A 19933-nucleotide genomic window follows, 5' to 3' on the forward strand; every position below is an offset into this window, starting at 1 on the left:
GAGCGTGGAGCTCAGCTCTACGGGGTCGACCGGCGTCTCATGTTGTTAGAGTTTACTAAAAAACATGAAAAAAAGGTATCGTTTGCCGCCGTCTTGAGATCGCCAGTGTGTAGCGCACTCGTCCCGTATCAGCGTGCTCGCTCGTCAAGGCTGCTCAGATTTGCAGTGCCATACTAGAAACCTCCCTGACTTTTCTCCTCACTATATTGGCGCGGCATGTACATTTCATGATCAAATCGCTGAAGTCTCTCTCATGCCTCAGTGCATGAGCAACAACAGCTCAGATTCAGCAGAGGAGTCTAATCTCTAGGGCTTGGATTTGGTCCTCCAGCATCCAGATATCCTCTCACAACGACTGCTGTCTAGTGCCACCCGCCCCGGCGATAATCTCCCATAGACACCACCATGAATGTTTCCCATACTGTCCAACAGCTGTCCACGTTGGATTTTAAAAAATATGCAAGAAAGTCCTCCGTGGGATCCCGAAAGATATCATCCTGCAGTATCTCCTAAGACATATGCCATGTGGAAACAGGAGATATGGGTCCCTGTCGACTCCAGTGCACTACAAGCAGGGAGTGATCCAAGATGGAGCGACCAGTGTACTCTGCATCCGTGAATTCAGTCACATGCACTGCCCTGACAAACCAATTCGGGTATATACCTATGTGGGGCAGAGAAGTATGAATAACCCTGCCTGTCAGCGTTCAGTTCTCTCCATATATCCATCAGTGAGAGGTCAACTAGTATAGTGTTACGAGCCACTGCAGCAGGTGACAGCCTAGATTCTGACCTATCCAGGGCAGGGTCCCTTGTGCAATTAAAGTCACCCCCACCAAAGAAACATAGTATCCCACAGGCACGCAAATGTACTCACCAAGGCGCGAAGCAAGGTAGGTATTGCATGATTAGGAGAATATGAGTTCACCATGTATATTTCCTGGTGTTCCACATTCCCATGCACTATGAGATATCTGCCCTCCCTGTCCGAGCCAACATCAAGTAGCCAAAAAGGAATGCAGCATCTACCCACATATCCACCCAACCCTGCAGCTAGCTACCACACTCTCGGGAGGATAGCTCAGGGGCAAAGCACTTGCCTTGGAAGCAAGACGACGCAGAGCCACACTGGTTTGATCCCCAGGTCCGATCTTAGAATCCTCTGGGTATTAAGCGCATTATAAATAACCGTTTATAATTAAATAAATAACCAATTATACACTCCTGCTCTACAGGAAACAAGTGAATTTCCTGTAGCCGTGCAATCAATATTTTCTTCCTATGTAGCACCTCACCAGGTTTGTGCGTACATAGGAGCCCATCCCCCTGACATTCCAGGTCAATACCCTAGCCATTGCCATCTGGGTAGCGTGTGGTATGCACAATCATCCATACTAAACACTTGGCCACGGGCCACCGCATCCCACTGCCAATGGCCATCATCCATCCACCCACCCACCAAGCTCCCTGGTCAATTAAATGGATCCCGGGCTCCCAGCCCTCACTGCCCTCCCACATCGCAACATTTGAACAAAGTGTAAGCGCCCCAAAACAACGAGGCCATAACAACACTCAACGGCATCAAGGCGTTCGGGTTTACCCGTCCCTGCATGAAGAAACATCGCCACGGGGGTATCGGGCAAAGGGTACCAGCAAAGGCCGGGTAACAACTATAATTGTCAGTCTGGGGGTGTCAGACGTCCCACAGAGTGGAGGGGCAGCGGTGTGCCCCCACTGCCTGGCGCATCCCCACTCATGCGTGTTATGCATATACATTTTGCAGTCAACAGCTTACTGCCACAAGATCCAGCTCAGCAGGGCCTTGGACTCTTCTTTTGTCAGTCGTGGCCGCCATCCTCAGACCTATCCTGCATGTAGTTGTAGTCCATCCACGAGTTTGCGTCCTCTGGACGCTCAAAGAAAATCACCCTTCCCTTATAAATGAGCATCTATTTGAGGATCAACTTTCAGAGCCTCTCTTTCATTGGAACAAGCATATTTCTCTTTCTGAACCAGCGGCGTATAGTCTGGGAAGATGGCAATCATCGAGTTACACCGTCGTATGAAGCCTCCTTCGCTGGAGAATTGTAGGATCAGGTTGGCTCCAGGCGGTGGCTTTCTCTGCAACAAACGCTGTGCCCTCTTGATTGTAAAGCCCGCGGCCAACCTCCTGCAGAATCAAGTTCTCTATATAGGAGGTGGGGTCATGGCCCTCCTCTCTCTACTGTAAGCCCAGGCCTCAAATGTTATTTTTTTGCGATCTCCCTTCTACGTCCTCAGCTCACAGCTTCAATGTGGCTTTTTTAGCTCCAGGGCACGCACTCTTGTTTTCCAAAATTAGAGGTGGCCGTCACGCTCTCTTCTAACAGCTACTCAATGGCTGTAACTCTCTCTGCCAGGGAGCGCACGTTCTGCCTGAAAAGATGTACATCAATCTTGACCTCTTCTATCTTGCCCTCAAGTGAAGTTCACAAAGCCACAATTGCTGCAAGGATCTTGTCTTCGGGGACTCTCCCTGGGCCATTGATACATCAGGCTGCGGGATCTCGTTGCTTCCCTTTAGCTGCAAAGGATTCCATTATTGTGCCCCTGCTACCACCTTTTTGTTAATTAGACGGCATACTCAGAGTGCGGCGTGTGTGTTCACATTGCTATACAGCGTGGTGCTAAATGTTAGGGAGATTTATCATGTTTATGCTTCATGCCCAATCCTAGTGAGACCCCAAGGACTTATGGACCTTTTTCTTTCATTTCTGAACGAGTGGAGCCTTTTCCACTTATTGATTCTTGTGGGCTCTGTCATTTGGAACTCTATTCTTTGTATCTTACCTGTACTATGGAGTCTGTCTACCCCATAGCTCTTAAAAGCATCTGTGTTTTAACTACTGCAGCACATAGCTCCTTATGGGCACTGTTGCTGGGGACCCTTTGGGTCCTCCTTTAAGATTATTTTTCTGTATCCTTAAGCAACTACAGTTCTTAAGGATAGGGAGATATTTAGTATCTCTCCCAAAACTCTATAGTTTGAGAGATAGTTTGAGAGATTGGCACACGCAACCTTCAGCGAGTGCCAAAGGGATACCTAGTATCTCCCTTCTCTCTACTCCCGTGCCCTTTTAGTCACATAGACAATCTCCTAGTTATGGCTGGTGGCAGTGCATGTGTTCTACCAACTATTGTGTAATTTTTATACAGCAGGCTATGTCCATAGCCTCGGTAGTGCACAATAGGGGCACCCAAGTACCAACTTGGGGCCTCTCTTCTTTTTTCACCATTAATAGAGTGGTTGTTTTGTGTTGCCCTTCTTCTACCATTCTGGTAGGGGGAGGTCAGTAGGTGCGTTTTGCCTTTGGCGGGAACCCTTGGGTATCCCCGCCTAGGCGGGCAAGCAGGAAGTGGGGGAGGAGTCTTCTACCCCCCTGTCCTTTGTCTGCCAGAGGGCCTGAATAGGACCAGCTCCACCAGGGGGTCTGGCTGTCCTGATTGGACAGCCAAACGCCCCTTTCTTTTAAATGCTGAGAAGGACTGAAGAGGAGTGTGTGCTGGAACTGCATAAAAGGTGAGGCTTCTGTAGTGAAAAGCAAGTCGACCACTGGAAACTGAATTAACTGAAGAAGAAGACGACCAGAGATGCCTGCAGCCCCTTTGCAACACAGTGAAGCGACCACTGCTGTCCTGATCGCCTTTTCCGAAGAGGGCGACTCCTTCCCTTTAGATGGTGGGAACAACCAGTCCCAAGACGAACTTTGAAACAAAGCATCTCACGAGGTCCTAGGAACTTCCACAGCTGCGGAAACACCAATACCTCGAGACCTGCTGCCCATTTTCGAGTGCATCACCATGGAAAGGCCGAATCTGTCCAAATCTTTGCTGAACCCGAAAGGACCATCCAGAGATCAAATCCAACATGCCCAGATCCCCTCACCAGAGTGCAGGGCTGTAGGAAGCAAAGAAGACTGACCGGACGATCCATGTCCTTTGTTGGTGCTGCAGAAAAGGCGCCAAAACCGCAGAGCGAGCCAAGAAGTTGCTGAAAATTGTGCCACAGGTCCTCCCTCGGGACTGCTGTTGAGAAATTCCATCCATTGTCCTGGCTTCAGTCATCAGACCAAGGAATCCGGCGGTCAGGTCCACAGCTGCAACATCGCAGAGCATCCAGCATGAATATTTGCTTCAAATGTGAGGTACTGTGGGGAATAGGGTATTTCTTACCCAATTCCAAGAAGTCGCTCCAGAGCGCTGGAGTGCACCCAGAGGTGTCCAGGGTCACCCCCTCTTACCTCTGACTCAAGCCGCTGCTTGTGTCCCTTCATCAGGTCCTTTTACAGGACTCCCTTGTTAGTTGTTAACTTGCTGCTTCTATAACACTAGAGATTGGAAGAAATCCTCTGGAACTCTTCGTATTCTGCTGCTTGTCAAGACTTTGAGCCCTCTACGAAATGCCTTGAGCTAGGGCTGCGTTTTTGGACTTTAGGACTTACTGTGGGAAGAAACCCTCTCTAGAACCTCATACCAAGCTAATGTTCCACTAACTAACCATTTTTCTCCCTTAAAGTGACTTTACTATATGCGTTTGCAGAGTAAATGTATTACCGTATGAACTGTTGAAAACCGCAGGTGCACGTAATAACCGATAATACGATAACCTTGTCTTTCCCCTTTCTAACATTGCTACAAATGTTACCACGAACAAAACACAAAAGTGAAAGTGTCCTTTGAAGTGTATTATTAAGTACTGCAAAGTGTTCTAGTGTAAACGTCTAAAGTATTTAAAGTGATTCTAGTGTAATATATATATATATATATATATATATATAAAATTTTATATGAATTATACATGTAAAAGCTTTGTGTGCATGTCTAACTAAGGTTCAGTGTACTTACCTAAAGCTCACATCTTCCTTGCAAGATAAGCCCGACTGCTCTGCCACTCTACCAAGGTCCTGAGTTAGTACAGACTGATACTTAGAGTTGGAGATCTATAAACCACTGGGATAGTAAGACTATCCCAGATATTAAGCTATCAGGAGGACTTTAGGAAAACTCTCCTAACACTAAACAACAGCGACACGGTAACGGGCGCCCCTGCACCAAGTGTGCCTGTGAAGTTAAGAAAGTTCACATCAGCCCATTGCAGGTCAGGTCCAGGCAGAAGGGGCACACTCCTCACAGTGCAAGGCCCAATCCGCCCTCCCAAGGAAGCACCTCAGTGTCAGCGGTGTGGACACATGTCCCAAGATGGCGGCAGCACCCGGCCCCCCCACTCAGAGTCTCCCCATAACCCAAAGGTGCAGTAGGGTTATTAGGGGTAGCAGCAGGAGGGTGGTTCTGCCAGGAGTCCCCCCCATGCCCCAAAGGTACAGCAGGGATATCAGGGGTCGCTGCAGGAGGGGACAAAATGTCAGGCTTACCCGCCGTCAGCCGCACAGCAGGATCCCAGCTGTCACGGCTCTGCGCAGTGATTCCTCGCAACCTCACGCAGTCCCACACTGCAGGTGCCAGGCTCCCAGTAACAGAGCAAGGGAGCCCTCACAGGGATACTCCACCGTGCAAGCACCTATCCCTTCTATCAGCGCGCTTAATGCGCCTCACCATCCACCATCTTGCCGCCATTGGGCCTGATCAGGAGGCCCTCACTGCTGAACTCAGAGCAGCGCCTCTGGCTGATCAAGCTCACCCAAAGGCCGGCTCACGCCAGTCACTTCCTCACAGCATGGACCCTGGCCACGTCCCCCCTGATGTTTAGTGTTATAATATTATTCTTGCTCATCTGGGTTTCGGGGGGAGTGTGAGAAACCTCAGGCGTTTCTCCCATGCTATTCCCGGGGATCCCTGACTCAGGTGGCCATGGAAGGGCCATCGCTCTTGGATCCCAACCATGGGGGCAGACAAGAGAGGGAGGATCACCTGGGAGGGGGACCCTGAGAGACTGGGGGAGGAACACCCTTAGGCGAGGTGCAGTATTTTCCCCTGTTCCAGTACAGCCATACCGACGTCCCCTCTGTAATTATGGGATACTTTTGTCAACAACCCATTTGTACACAACCCTACAGCTACCCCCTTCACCATGACGAAAGCCCACATGGTTTTTCCCTTAGTCTTCGGAAAAACTACAAATCCCTGCACCCTGTTTTTCCTAAAACCACTGGGACTAGGAGTAGAGAGATTGGGAGCATGAGGATTGCCGATAGAGAACCACAGATACACAAGACTTACTCTCGCCTTTCTAGATCAGACTGTCCCACCAATGAGGCCAGGCAAAATCAGTCCTCCCTTCACAACCACACACACCTGAATTTAATCAATTCTCCCAGAAAGTATAAAAGGCGGAGCAGGAGAGCACATTTTGAGTGAGCTGGTGATGCTGAAGGGAGCAGAGAAGCCAGAAGGAAGGAGCCAGAGCTGGAAGAACTCTGTAAGATGGGAGGCGCAAAGAAGGCCAAACACATGAGCCGGTAAACACCAGAGAGGCTGCAGAGTGGAGGGGAGCCTATACCTCCAGGAGGCCAACCCAGGGGGAGTTGGGACTGCCTTACAGTGCCCTACCCAGAGATCCTCCCCTGAGTCAGACTCAAAGACTCAGGCCTTTGAGGGCAGGTGTGCAAGACCCTGGCCTCGCAACAAGTTCCATTGGAAAGCAGGATGCACTCTGGCACTTGATGTTTAAAAGATATTTATTTTGACATTTGTGTTAAAAGGGTCTGAGCCCGGAAGAGGGAGGCCCCGTTTTGTTGTAGCCTTGAGAAGGGAGATCCTTCAAGCAAGGCAAGAAGATCTGAGCCCGGAAGAGTGGGACCTGAGGTCCGTGCCTGGAAGAGGGAGACCCTGAGAGCAAGAAGATCTGAGCCTGCAAGAGAGGATCTGGGGTCCGCACCCGGAAGTAGACCCTGAGAGCGAGAAGGTCTGAGTGCAGAAGAGGGGGACCTGGGGTCCACGCCCAACATAGGGAGACCCTAAAAACACAGAAACGAGGCCAAAAACCTTGGCTCCTGCTGGAAAGCCGATGCAGTAAAGTCAACCCAGCCGGTGAGTCGGGGAGATTGTGAACCGTAGCAAGTGTGAACCCCGACGGAGGGATACCCACAGTGGGTAGTTGGTCTGAGCCCAACTGAGGGAGGCTAGCGTTGAGGGCCTCAGAGGAAGCCAGCATGAGATGTCAAAGTGTTCATATGAGGGTTAAGTCAAACCCCCTCATACATTCGAAAGTCTTTGACACATTGTGGATGCTCTGAGAAAAAGCCTGAATGGTGGCTTCAGAGAAAGCCTGACTGTGGGCTTCAGAGAAAGCCTGACTGGGGGCTTCAGAGAAAGCCCAGGTGAAAAGCAAATCACCCTATGGGAAGGTTTAAGAACTTTTTGTTTGAAGGAATTGTGAAAAGGGGATCGGAGCCCAGAAGAGGGGATCCCGGGTGAAATAAAGTCACCCTACAAACTATGTGCACAGAAGGAACTAATTGTTTAAAATCATCAAGTCATCTGAAGCAAGAGACTTTCTGGATGACTTGAAAGAGACTTGGGCAGAAGTGTGCTCTGCTCAAAAGTCTGGTCTTTTCCCGTGCTTAAAACATGGGGAAGCCAGACCCCGGCTATAACATCCTGACTTATTTTGTGAAGACTTCTTTCTTTTCTTATGAACGTTATCCCACGCTATTTTGTAATTTAGCGGTAAGAATTGGCAATAGTATTTTTTTTTTTTTTTTTTTTTTTTTTTTAGTATAGGCCCTTTTTATTCGACACGACGCCACTAGGACTGCCATATTATTATTTGATGGTCGTAGCTGCTCCCATCTTAGATTTAGGTTTAGATTAGGGGTTTATCTCACTCACTTTACTGTTTAATAAAAACCCTTGAACTGTGATCACATGTGTCTGGCTTTACTGTTGCCACCATGAGTTCCCTTACAGGAGGAACAGTATTTCAAGACACTAATGTCAGAAAAGCAGATTGCCAAAATGGGAAAAGAGGGCGGGACCTGTTGTTCTCACTCATGGTAGTGTGGGATAGATTATTCTATTAGGTTTATCCAAGTGCAAAACTGCGTGTTTAAGCAAGTTCCCTCTGCATATGTCACTGAGAGAGAAAGAGCGAGGGAGAGAAAAAGCGAGAGAGAGAAACAGAGGGAAAGAGATTGGCAAAGACAGCACCAGATTCAAATTGGGCAAAGGTTAAACCTACTCCAAAAGTGATTCTGACGCTCAAGACTAGGTCAGCTCAATAGATAGAAGCATGTGAAATGTTAAGACCTACCTAGAAAAGTAACCTGGTGGAATACTGTGCTAAATATGTTTATTTACAGGATATGTATACAAGTGCACGGCAGAATCGTACAGTGGATAGCCAATGAAACGAGAACGATCGCGAAAGAGCCGGTATGGTTGAATGAGCAATTCGGAGGTAAGCTGTACTATGACTGGATACAGCAGAAGTGCCTGGAATCCGTTTGCCTGCTCATGGAGACAAAACGGCAGGAAACCAGCGTTAAAAATTCAATATAGAGGAACATACTCAGCCACAACTTGCAAAACATTATTTGCAGAAGGATCTCATACAGAACGTAGGGTGCCCTTTAAGAAACCCCCAATATGTACGGCTGTACAGAAAATATTTATTTTCGTGTTTCTAAACCAACAGAATATATTGAAGCGGTTGTAGTGCACCCAGAAATGCCAATATACGCAAATGTGCACAAAACAGCCCAAGAATAACTGACCATTTTTTTTTAACTTTTATTTGTTTTTGGTACAAGACCTTTACAAATGTATAAAAATAAGATACATAAGAAAAAAGGTTATGAAAGCATCTAACAGAAAAAAACATTTCATATAATAGATCTTCAACAAAATTGCCTCATCTGTGAAACCATCAATAGATTATTCAACCAAACATTTAAAAACATCATTGTGATTGTTACTGATAACTGACAATTTCAAATGCACATTTAGCACAATGAACTTGAGAGATTTACAGATTCTAAACGTCCAACTGACTTCTCATTTTCCCCCCAATTACTCAAAAGTTGCAGCAATCAGATTGGCCGAGCAGAAGGATATGCTGTCAAGCAAAAGACTAAATTCGAAAGATTATGGAACGCAGAGTCTGTGGCTTCTGCATGGTCCATCACAGGGGAAATGAACATCTTGAGAAGATGGGCGAGATAAGGGAAAAACCGAGGTCTAGTAACGAGATCACAGCTCATGAATATGGATTCAAGGAAAAAGTAAGAGAAATAAAGATAAAAAGATGATCGACGAGCATTACACAACATTTCAATGAGTTGTTTTCAACACCAGACATGCAGGAAAGAAGATGGTGTGGGACATTGTTCAGGTAGTCTTCCACCTCCTCGCAGGCAATCATTTAAGATCTATTCGAGATGATATCACCCATCAACTTTGGCCTGACGCGCTGAAGGAAAAGAGGGCGTCCCAACTCAGTTGTGTCTGTGGGGGCGAGCATAGACGTACATGAGTTGCAGAGCAATGTTGAAGGAGGAGTCTGCACATTCTGCATTTATGGGCCCATCCAAGGTATAGGACCTCCGATACTTAAGATGACCCACAGTATTTGGGCAAGCTGTGTCTGGGACTGGGTCAGCGATCAACTTTCCTGGAGGTACAGCCAGGTCCCTAAAGAGGAAAATCACGTGCCAAGCATGCTTAAACTAAAACCAGACCTGTGGATTGGCCTGAGCGCCGATTGGACACCATCAACTGCAAAATCCCACAAGACAATGTAAGAAAAAGGTAAAAATTGGCATATGGACTACTGCAGGAAGAGTATGCTGGTAAGGGCCTGGAAGATATCTGGCACAAAATGGTAGCTGTATGTTCCTTCTAAATGACAGTTGGTCGCATAATAAAGATAATCTCAAAAGCAAGCATTAGCAATGCTAAGAGTTTGGACATTTGTGTAGGCATGAGAAAGGCACTTGCGGGGCACAGACGTAGTGGTATTAATTGGTCATTGATGGTAGCTGGTGCAAAATGGTGAGAGTACCTGGGCATCGAATAGCAGTGTCTGGCAAATGCCTAATACTTATACACAAGCCAAAAGTGTTGGCTTTGCCAATGCTTGCTTTTAACAAGACTGCACGGAAGGGCCTTCAGAGTGCTTATAAATCGAGCGGCTGAAGGCAGACCTAGTAAGACCTTTTTATTACACCTGTAGCGGGTTTACAACTTCAATTAAATTATTAACTCTCAGAAGACTGCTTTGAAAAACACTGGCAGATACTTGAGTGCAAAGTTTGATGAGTTATCATGAGGAGGTGTTTTGGCCAGGCAGGGGTAAGAACTTGGTGGGAATGGCCATAGGGTTTAGCATGGCCATGGGAAGTCAATGGGTGGGCACATAACCAAACAACACCTACAGGCTGTGTGTCGCGCCTCATATGCCATCCCCCCCATCTAATTATGCAAGATTCTCCCTTACCACACTGACTGAGCGACCTGCCCTTAACTGGCCGGCAGTGGTCTGATACAATATGCAGTTGAAATATAAAATGAACGATGACTGAAATAATACTGTCCCATATCCTTTTGAGAATCTGAGAAAACAAATTGGCTAGGCAGAATCTCACTAAATGTACAGCATTGGATGTGGTCTTTCACATACTGAGAGGCAACATCAGTTGGCCCTGCTGATTGGAACATATTGCCCAATGGTATAACTGTTGGAAGAATCATGTCCACATTCATTTTCTAGAGCTGCCTTAGGAGTTGTCCTTAGAGAACAGATTGCATTGTCAATGAGCGCAAAATGCCTCTCATTGTCAGCAGTATTCAATTAAAATACGTAGACATTATGGATGAATGGAGAGGAAACAACCAAAAAGGGTGAGGAATTTTACAAATGGTGCAGACGGACTATGCATAAAAACACTCGTCTGCTTTTGTTTTAAGTGAAATGTACCTGTGAAGATTAAAATGTGCATAATAGCACTGAACACACAGATATGCACTATTAAAGCTGGATAGTTAGCGAACGCAGTACAACGAGTTCTGTGATGGATTATGAATGGGGACACGGAGGGTGGGATTTAAAAAATCTATCACAGAGATATACAAATATGTGAATAAAACATGGAGCAAATATGAACCATTAAATAAACATTAAAATTGGGCATCAAAGCGCAAAAGGAGCACATGTGGGAGCTGGCGGACTGTTACTTTAGGTTCGGGAACGTACATGGCCCTCGGATGGCGTAGCAAAGCACTGTGACAGTGAGGAAGGTGCACAGTCTTGGCACGGGGTGGTGCTGCGGATAAACTGCAAATTGGTTAGTACAGGAGTGCCCACAAGAAGATGAAGTAAACCACTGGCCAGAGCGCATGTAACACCAGCTACATGCCCCGCATAAGCTCATGAAGGTGGAATTGGCTGTCTGAGAGCAGGAATAACAACCACGTGACTGCAGAATGTCCAGCTTTAGTATCATTTGCTACGATGGGAACCTCTCAAAGAGAAGGTGCTCTCAGTCACATGGGTGGGGCGAGTAGCATTACATCGAGCTTGGATGGCTTGTAAAGCCGCCATGCCCCCAGGATGTACGGTTTGATTTGTCTGTACGAGGTTACTTGTAAACCTGCGTATAAACCCCTGAGGCTCCTGCACTCAGGGGCCACAATTTAGGGATAGGGATACTAAGCTGGTCTCCAGGCACATTTCTGCACTGCTGTATGGAAATAAAGAGGTCCCTGCTTTTGCTACCTGCCTCCTTTGTGGATTATTTGGTGAAGAGCTGCGGCTTTCTGCAATAGCATAGGAAAGAATAATATGATCTTAAATGACGCAACATAACAATACAAAGCAAAATAGCACTGGCGCTATTGGCGCTACAGATGAATAACATGTTTTCCTTCAAATCATATAATTACTCACATCTCATATTTTGAAATAGAGTTTTATTTTTCAAATGCCCCCCCCTTGTATTTATTAGGAGGGGGGTTCTCAGCTTCCCCTTTTGAATGTCACTTTTCATCCCCTCCCATGGATCCTTACCACTAGACCGCATCTGTTTTTTATTGAAATTTTTAAATGGATTATGAAATTCAATTTCGTAATGTAGGGAGATTTTGCTCAATTTCATATTCTTTGCCTTATAGCAGAACACAAACAAAGACAAAACAACACAGCATGTCATTGCAATGCGCACAGAGAACGGAATACCAAACATATCATGGCGCACTATCACGTGTCATTAAAAAAAAAACAGCTCCCACTGTCATGCTCGCCTAGCGCTGTGGGTTGGCTACGTGTCCAGTGTGGCACAGTTGTAGTTTGCAGGTGGACTGTAGTCCAACAATTCACACGATACGACTCTGCATGCATACTTTGTACATTGGAATACAATTCATACCATAACAACCATCACATAATATCACCTAGGATAGCATAACCACATAGCATGTATTAACAGCAAAGGTCATGTGAACTAGCCAGGTGTATCAAGACACAGCACAGCTGCAAAAGAATTTAGCATACCGTAGCATAGTGCAAGAAAGCTAGCAGAGTATCATAGCATAGCCAATAGGGTTGCAGAAACGCCAGTGCACCCCGACTCCCATTGCCTGTGGTGTACCACATGGCTCCTGCGTATCTCCTACCATGTACAACATATTCACTATTCCCCTATTCACCCTCCTGGACTCCCTCGGCAACTCTTATACAAATAACGCGGGCGACACGCAAATCATCCTACCCCTCTCGGGCAACTATACAGAAGACTCAGCCACTCTGAACTCCATCTACCTAACCATCCAGTGCTGGATGGCCACACACCGTCTTTGTCTCAACAACGATAAAATGGAGCTACTCATAGGGCCACCCCCACACCTCGGTCGTAAAAAAAAAAAACTTGACCCCCAATATGCTTCTTTCAATATCGATGGCCTCCCCATTCCAGTTTCTCCCGTCGTGAAAACCCTTGGAGTGTACCTTGACACTTCCCTGTCCTTATCACAACAAGTCAATGCCATAGCATCGGCCACACCATATTCCATCAAACTGATCAATGCATCCAGACAGTTTCTCTCCCCAGACAGCTGCCTTACCATTGCCCGTGCCACTATTGGAACTAAGCTGGACTACTGCAACACCCTCTTTGCAGGCACCACTGAACAAAACATCCGAAAAATGTAAGTCATTCAGAACAATGCTCTCTCAGCTGCCCTGAACATCCCAACGAAAGACCAGATCACGGCGGCAAGAAAAAAAGCACACTGGCTCCCAATCCGTGAAAGGATCACCTTTAAAACACTCTCCATCACTCAGAGATGTCTGTCCAAGGATGCCCCCCTACCTATATCAAAAACGTACCAGAAGCAACTCTTCTGGACTTACCAGAGAAGCCTACGCCAACCGCATCACTCAGCCCAAAATCAAAAGAACCAAAGCCAGCGAATCCAGTTTCCCGACCATAGCCGCCAAACATTGGAACATCCTCCCCCCACCTTGAGGGCTGAACGCTCGTACTGGACCTCTTGGAAGGTGTTAAAAACATTACTATTAACCTAACGGACACCTATATCTATTTTCTTATGACATTGCCCCTCTACTTATGACTAATGTTACTGTTCCCTGCCAATGTAACTTGCCATGTAAAAGTGCATCGATGCCTCAGGGCTTAGTGCTCTATATAAATGTACAAATAAATAGCATAATCCTATTTCCTAAAATAATCAGCCAATTAAGTGTAGTATCGCATCCTAGGTTAGCTAAACAGCATAGCTTGAACACAAACATCTGTTTAACAATGAGGAAATGCAAACGAAAGATGTGTCCATCAGGCGAGCACTGTGTTAGAGAAGTGCAAAGGTCCAGGAGTTGTGTGTCTTGCATGGGTGTTACTGCATTGGTCTGTATGTGCGATACGCGTGTAATTCCAGTGGGAACAATGTGGTAAAGAAGTCCTTAATGCACAGAACTTTGGGCGTGGTGGTGGAGTAGCAAAACTAGCGGGAGGGGTGTGTGAGTGAGAGAGAGAGAGAGAGAGAGAGAGAGTGAGAGAAGTTTAGTTGCACAACGTGTTTGGTTGACTTATTTAGCTCTTTTGTTATATTATGATGAGCATTATTTCTGAAGTGCAACCATCACTATATCTATGGTTTCTTGGCACCAACAACAGTCAAGAAGGTGAGTCACTGTTTTGCATGGGGCGGGTCGAGGTCAGATGATATTTCGATGAGGATAAAGCTGTGCTACTTGACACTTGCTGGAGTATGATGTGGACATGTTTTTGGCTCAGAAACGGTCAGGCTTGAAGGCCTTCCACGACACCAGAGTGTTTGTGTGTTGAAACAATGCACAGGAAACTGGGGTCTACATTACATACATGAACAGTGAGATGCTTGCCTCAACGATGACAAAACTGTATTACCACAGTTAAGAACATTCGCAAGCAGACACCTACATTGCTTCCAGAACTATGTCATATCACATCCCATTGACCCACCTCCCTCTCATTGCCCTCAGAAAGACCCCTTGCTAGGTCCCTTTAACCTACAATTGCTGCATGACACTTGCACTGTTCTCAGCAATGCTGGCGTTACATCCCAGTGACCCCTTATTGACACCATGTCTCCATCATTGCGATATAGAGGTCTGCAATGTACGGTTCCCTAGATGTTTTGGACTAGGAATACCATGATCCCTCATCATTGACCAAGTAGATTGGTGCTTAATTTAGTTGTAGCCCAGAACACTAGAGAGCCAAAGGTTGCAGACCCCAGCCGTAGAACTTCTGTTTGTCATTACCCTTTCCCCACTGATTTGCCAGATGGCACACTACATACAGAACTTCTCCATGTCATATCAATTGCCCTCCTGTCATGACCCCACACAGAAGCCACCGTCCTTGGCAACTGCCGTGGCAGCTATAGGTACTAAAAGGAATTCATATCCCAGCAGGCAGAGGGGTGATTACGCCAAGCCTTGGTGCGCCTTCGTCACTTGAAGCGGTAGGACGTGGCTATGCACCACACAAGATGGGACACGAACAACCATATAGGAAGCTCTAGCAGAGGAAAGAGGGCACTCTACAACACTCGTAAGTGCCTGAGCCTCGCTGTTTTCTTGTGTTCCTCTGTTGCCTGGATCACTTCTCGCTCCCTGAAATTACCTGCTTTCTTTTTCTTGTCTGACCCTCCTTCTCCTGTGTTTTCTTTTCCTTGGCCTCTTCGCTCCTTGCTTCCTACCTGTCTCTTGAGGACTCCTTGTGTATCAACTCGTGCCTGCTTCATACCTTAAATTGGATTATCCTTGCCTATTTCCTGTTGATTCTTCTGTGTACCGGCCTTTGTTTTCTTTTGGCTTTTTCCTAGATTATGACTTGCCTTTTGTTGGATTTTGCATGATCTTTTTGGAATTCAATTTACTTGTATTTATTTATTTATTTATATGGTGCACAAAACCCAGGTGTATCTAGGCATTTTTGCTTAAGAGATTGGTTACAGTGCTTCAGGTTACAGAAAGGAAAAACATATGGTAATTACATCATACAGGAACATATAGAAATAATACAACAAGCGCAAAGTGCAAGAGAAAGTTCAAAGTAGGTACATTCATAGAGCCTAACCCCATGTTGCAGGGGGGCAGCGCACACAAATGCACGAGTCCATTCAGTGGGCAAAAATCGGTATTAAAGCAAGGGTACTCGTCCTGGAGCGTCCTGGTAGCAGACAGGGGCCTTAGGAGTGGGCCTTTGGTGGGAGGGTCGGCCAAACCTGCCTGCTCTTCCATTGGCCATTAACAACAAAGCCTCAACCAATCAAAGGAACCAGCCGGAGCCGAGGCCCAGGCACTTGGGAACACATAGTGCAGGTGGCCATGATGCAAAGCCCAGGGAGACAGTTAATCAATGCACCAACACAGCAGACTCCGGCAAGGGCCGGCATAAAGCAAAGAAAAGGCAATCTTTGCAAAAGGGCAGGTGAGCAGCGCCGCTTGGCAAAATGCTGAAGTTGAATTTCTTTTTCTTTACGTTGTCTAAAGGATCCCAGATTACCACCGCTCTATGTACACTGGGAATACCTACCAGTACTACCCCCCTTTCACTTCCTTTGAATATCTGAATGCCGGCGTGTAAGGTCCCTCTGCATTCTTCTTGATTTTTGTCACGCCTTCATGCAGGTTCTCTGGTCTCTGAACTCAGTGCTCAGGAAGGAATATCGATACCAGTTAGGTTCTTCATTGATTGCCGTACTTGCCCTAGGTAGGTAGTTTGCATAACACACAGTAATTGGTTCATACTGGGATTCTAAAACTGTCCTCCTTTGTTTTCACAGCCTCGGGGTTCCTCGTCACTGGTATCCATTTTCCTTCCATCGTTTTGGCTTACCTTGGGAAACCTACATCTTCCATTGGTGTTCCCAGGGTGTATCAGGAAAGATGGGTAGGGTAATCCATGCAGATGTCATCCGTAGAATCCTGACACCCCACAACTATCCTATGCCATATCCTTGACTCAGAACTGCCCAGATCATGTCTTTTGCACCTATAACTGACCAGGATCATTCTTGTCCGTTGCCATCAACAATACCCAATTCATATCCTACCCCCCAGTATTGATGTTTGCCGCATCCATTGTATTCATGCAATTTATATAGTACAAACCAAACTCAGAAGTATCACATGGAAGGTGTCCCTAGAATTTAGTATCTCCCGCAATGTTTAAAAGGACTATGAACATTTCTCAGTGACAGATTAGAAACAACATTTAGATCTCACATTATGGGTGGTTATTACAGTCGATACATCCCTAATAATCATCTTTGCATTATATATGTCTGTTTTGTTTGCAACAGTATGAAGCTGTGACAGAATGCTGTCAAGGAGGGTGTGCATTCCACAGCTTTTTTATGTTTGCTATGCAAAGTGTTCCCTCTTAGAAAGACTGCTCTGCCAAACAGGCCTCACTTTTAAAATGCTCCATGCTGAAAAGTTTAGTTCACAGGTGTACTTTGCTGGATCCCATCTACTGACACTAGCAGCTGCAATGTGATTTAGTAACATGGCAGCTACAGGGTAACATGCACCTTCCTAAAATAACCTGCTAGAACCAAAGGTAAAGTGAATTGCAAAACTGCTTTGCTGCGAGAGAGAGCTTGATACTTGCAATAAACTTGCTTGAATCCCGATAAACAGGACCGTTCAGTGCTTTCAACCACTGTAGATTTCTGTCTTCCCGGTCCTTTCTTTACCGCCTCTTTGTGGACTGCCGCCAGGCTGCCCCACTTTGCAGAATGTCAGGGCACTTGCATTTGGCTCCGCACCATGATCACGGTGCCTCCCATTAGAACAATGCTGTGTCGTCTTAGCACTAACTCAAAGCCATGTGCTGAGGGATTAAGCCCCACTTCTGACCCGAGAAAAGCAGGTCATTTACCACACATCCATTCATGTGTATACCTATGCAACCATATTCATCCAAACATACACTCATATTAACCCACTCATCCATCCACCCTTATTCACACACTCACCCATACAACCACTCATCCATTCACCTAACCAACCATATTCATCCACTTTTCCAATTATATAAGTCCACACTTTCATAGATCCTTACACCCACAGGAATGGGATATTCACCCACTCATCTATCCATACATACAATTAACCATATTTATCCACTGAGCCACCCAACCAGATTCACACATTCAACCAATCCTCCTCCAATGGCTAATCCAACCATATTCACACATCCAACCAAATTGCCCCACTCATTCATCTATCCATCCATCCATCCATCCATCCAACCATAAGGCTTCTACCTCCTGCAATAAGAGGGATACTTCCCTCCCTAAACTTCCCTTGCAATCATCACCTTGGTACTATTGAGACTAGACTACGCAAACAGCCTCTACCTTGAAATGCCAGAACACCTCACAAAAAAACTACAACGCATACAAAATGCGGTCAGATAGCACAGCGAGTTGAGCGCTCGCTCTGACATCCGTGCAGAGCCTGACGCAGGTTGGGATCCCGGCACACCGTGGGAAATAAGCAGCACTCGGATACCCAAGGGTTTGTAGCGCTATATAAATGCACAAACAAACAAAATACAGCAGCAAGACTACTCCTGAGACTAAATAGAAGAGACCACATCACACCACCCCTGAGAAGTCTACACTGGCTACCAGTAAAAACCACATTGGCCATCATTACAAGGTTGCTGGTCTGGTAATATTGCTGGTAATTCTGCACCAGCCATTTTACCGGACTGGCAAACTACAGGTTTGCCGTGGGGGTTCACCGATTTACCTCCAGCTAGCAGCTGGAGGTAAATCAACCCCCACCGACAATCCCCTCCTTAGTGTCCTATCGGTATTTACTGCCCTTTCCGCAGCCTGTAATTTTCTGGTAACACCAGAATATCGGGCCGCGGAAACTGTAGGCCATTCACTCCCATCCACACATATTCATCCACCCAACCATGTTCAAACACTCAACCATTCACTCGAACAAACCTAGTCTGGCTCTCGTCCATTCATATTCACCCAGCGAGCCAAGCACTTTCATCGGCTCCTCCACCCAGCCATATTCACTCACTCACCATCCATCTCACCACATTCTCCCACTCGATATAGCCACCCACTCAACAACCCATCCATAGAACCATATTCACCCACTTACACTTATAAACAAAGCCAGGCCCTTTTGCTTTGACAATGTTTATTTTAAGTAGGCTGGTTTGTTCTGTGTTACTAGCAGAAAGCCAAAACGTAGAGATATACAACACAGCCGAACCCAGAGACCCAAGCCTACCTAGTTGGCACTGCTAAAGTTCACCTTTGCATGCTGTGTACATTTAGCATCGCGTCTGCCAGTGGGTTTTACTTTAAGTGAAATACGGCTTTTCTATGCAACAACATGGATTATTTGATGGCATAACTAAATATTAACGTGTACGGACCTCACATGTGCAATTTGACCTCACATGTGCAATTACGCTATGGCCAGAAATATCCTCTGTGTCCTGGGACATAACTATGCAGAGTGAACTTTCCTGCAGCCGATCTATGTTTCAATTAGTCAAAATATAAAACTTAAATGATGCTTGAAAGGAACACAAGGACCATGCTCCAGATGTGTCTTTTCATATCAATGCAAGGAAAATGGCATTGCTGAATATTGTTTCACTGTGTAAGTTTCAGAGTACTTCCTGTCACCTGAGCGTCAAATATTAAACACTTGGTTGTCAAGAACAATAATGCATTCTGGAAATTGTAGTCTTGTGTCACTTCAAATGAGGCAATTAAATTCAAGTAGCAAGTTGCAATGCTTTAAAAAATAAAAAAAATAAAAATATCTCATGTGCACCTGTCATCTGATTAGCATACACGCTCAACAGAGCAACCGTTGGGTCTGGTGGGCTAAATAATGCACCATATGATACCATTAAGCTTTTCTGTAGAGGCTGCACATTCCAACTTATGAGAAATGATCCACCTAGCTACCTCGCTCCACCCACCTTGCCCATTGAAATCAGGCGTACATGACAACACAAACACTTGGTCACATCACGTCGATTGCGGTTAAAGTAACACACCTGGTCTTGTGTTTTAGTTGCCTGCGCTGCGCCGTAACCGCCGTTATGCGTATCTCCGGATTTAATAAGAAACGGAGGTGCGACACTTGCTTGTCCAAAGGATAGCGTCTACATCCCATCCGCGAAACGGACCCTAGCAACGCCCCGCCTCCTCCTCATCACGTGAGGTGCACGTTACACTGAGGCCATGTGCGTCTGTGGCTACGCCATTCAGCACGTCGCTGTCATTGCAGGAGCGGGAAGGCAGGGCACGCAGGGGCATCGTGGTTGAGAGCTGAATAACACGGGCATTCAATCGAGAGGTGAAAAGGGGCTGGATAACCGCGGCGATGCAGACAGCTTTTAAGTGTATTTATGAAACCAGGTTACATGCTGGGCCCGTG

The 19933-nt window shown here is 46.2% G+C and overlaps 1 protein-coding gene across 2 annotated transcripts in view; it reads right to left on the reverse strand.

Moving 5' to 3' along the window:
- ARMC2 (armadillo repeat containing 2) overlaps positions 1–19731 on the reverse strand; it is a 948787-nt gene extending 929056 nt beyond the window's left edge. Inside the window, exon 1 of one of the 2 annotated variants that reach the window (XM_069606547.1) lies at positions 19551–19731. The gene's annotated coding sequence lies outside the window, so the exon portion shown is untranslated. The remainder of the gene's footprint in view (positions 1–19550) is intronic. The other variant, XM_069606546.1, reaches the window with a different exon arrangement.
- Between the last annotated feature and the right edge of the window lie 202 nt (positions 19732–19933).

This window comes from Ambystoma mexicanum, chromosome 4p (genome assembly GCF_040938575.1).
Source record: "Ambystoma mexicanum isolate Mex_15411 chromosome 4p, UKY_AmexF1_1, whole genome shotgun sequence".
Lineage (NCBI taxonomy): Eukaryota > Metazoa > Chordata > Amphibia > Caudata > Ambystomatidae > Ambystoma > Ambystoma mexicanum.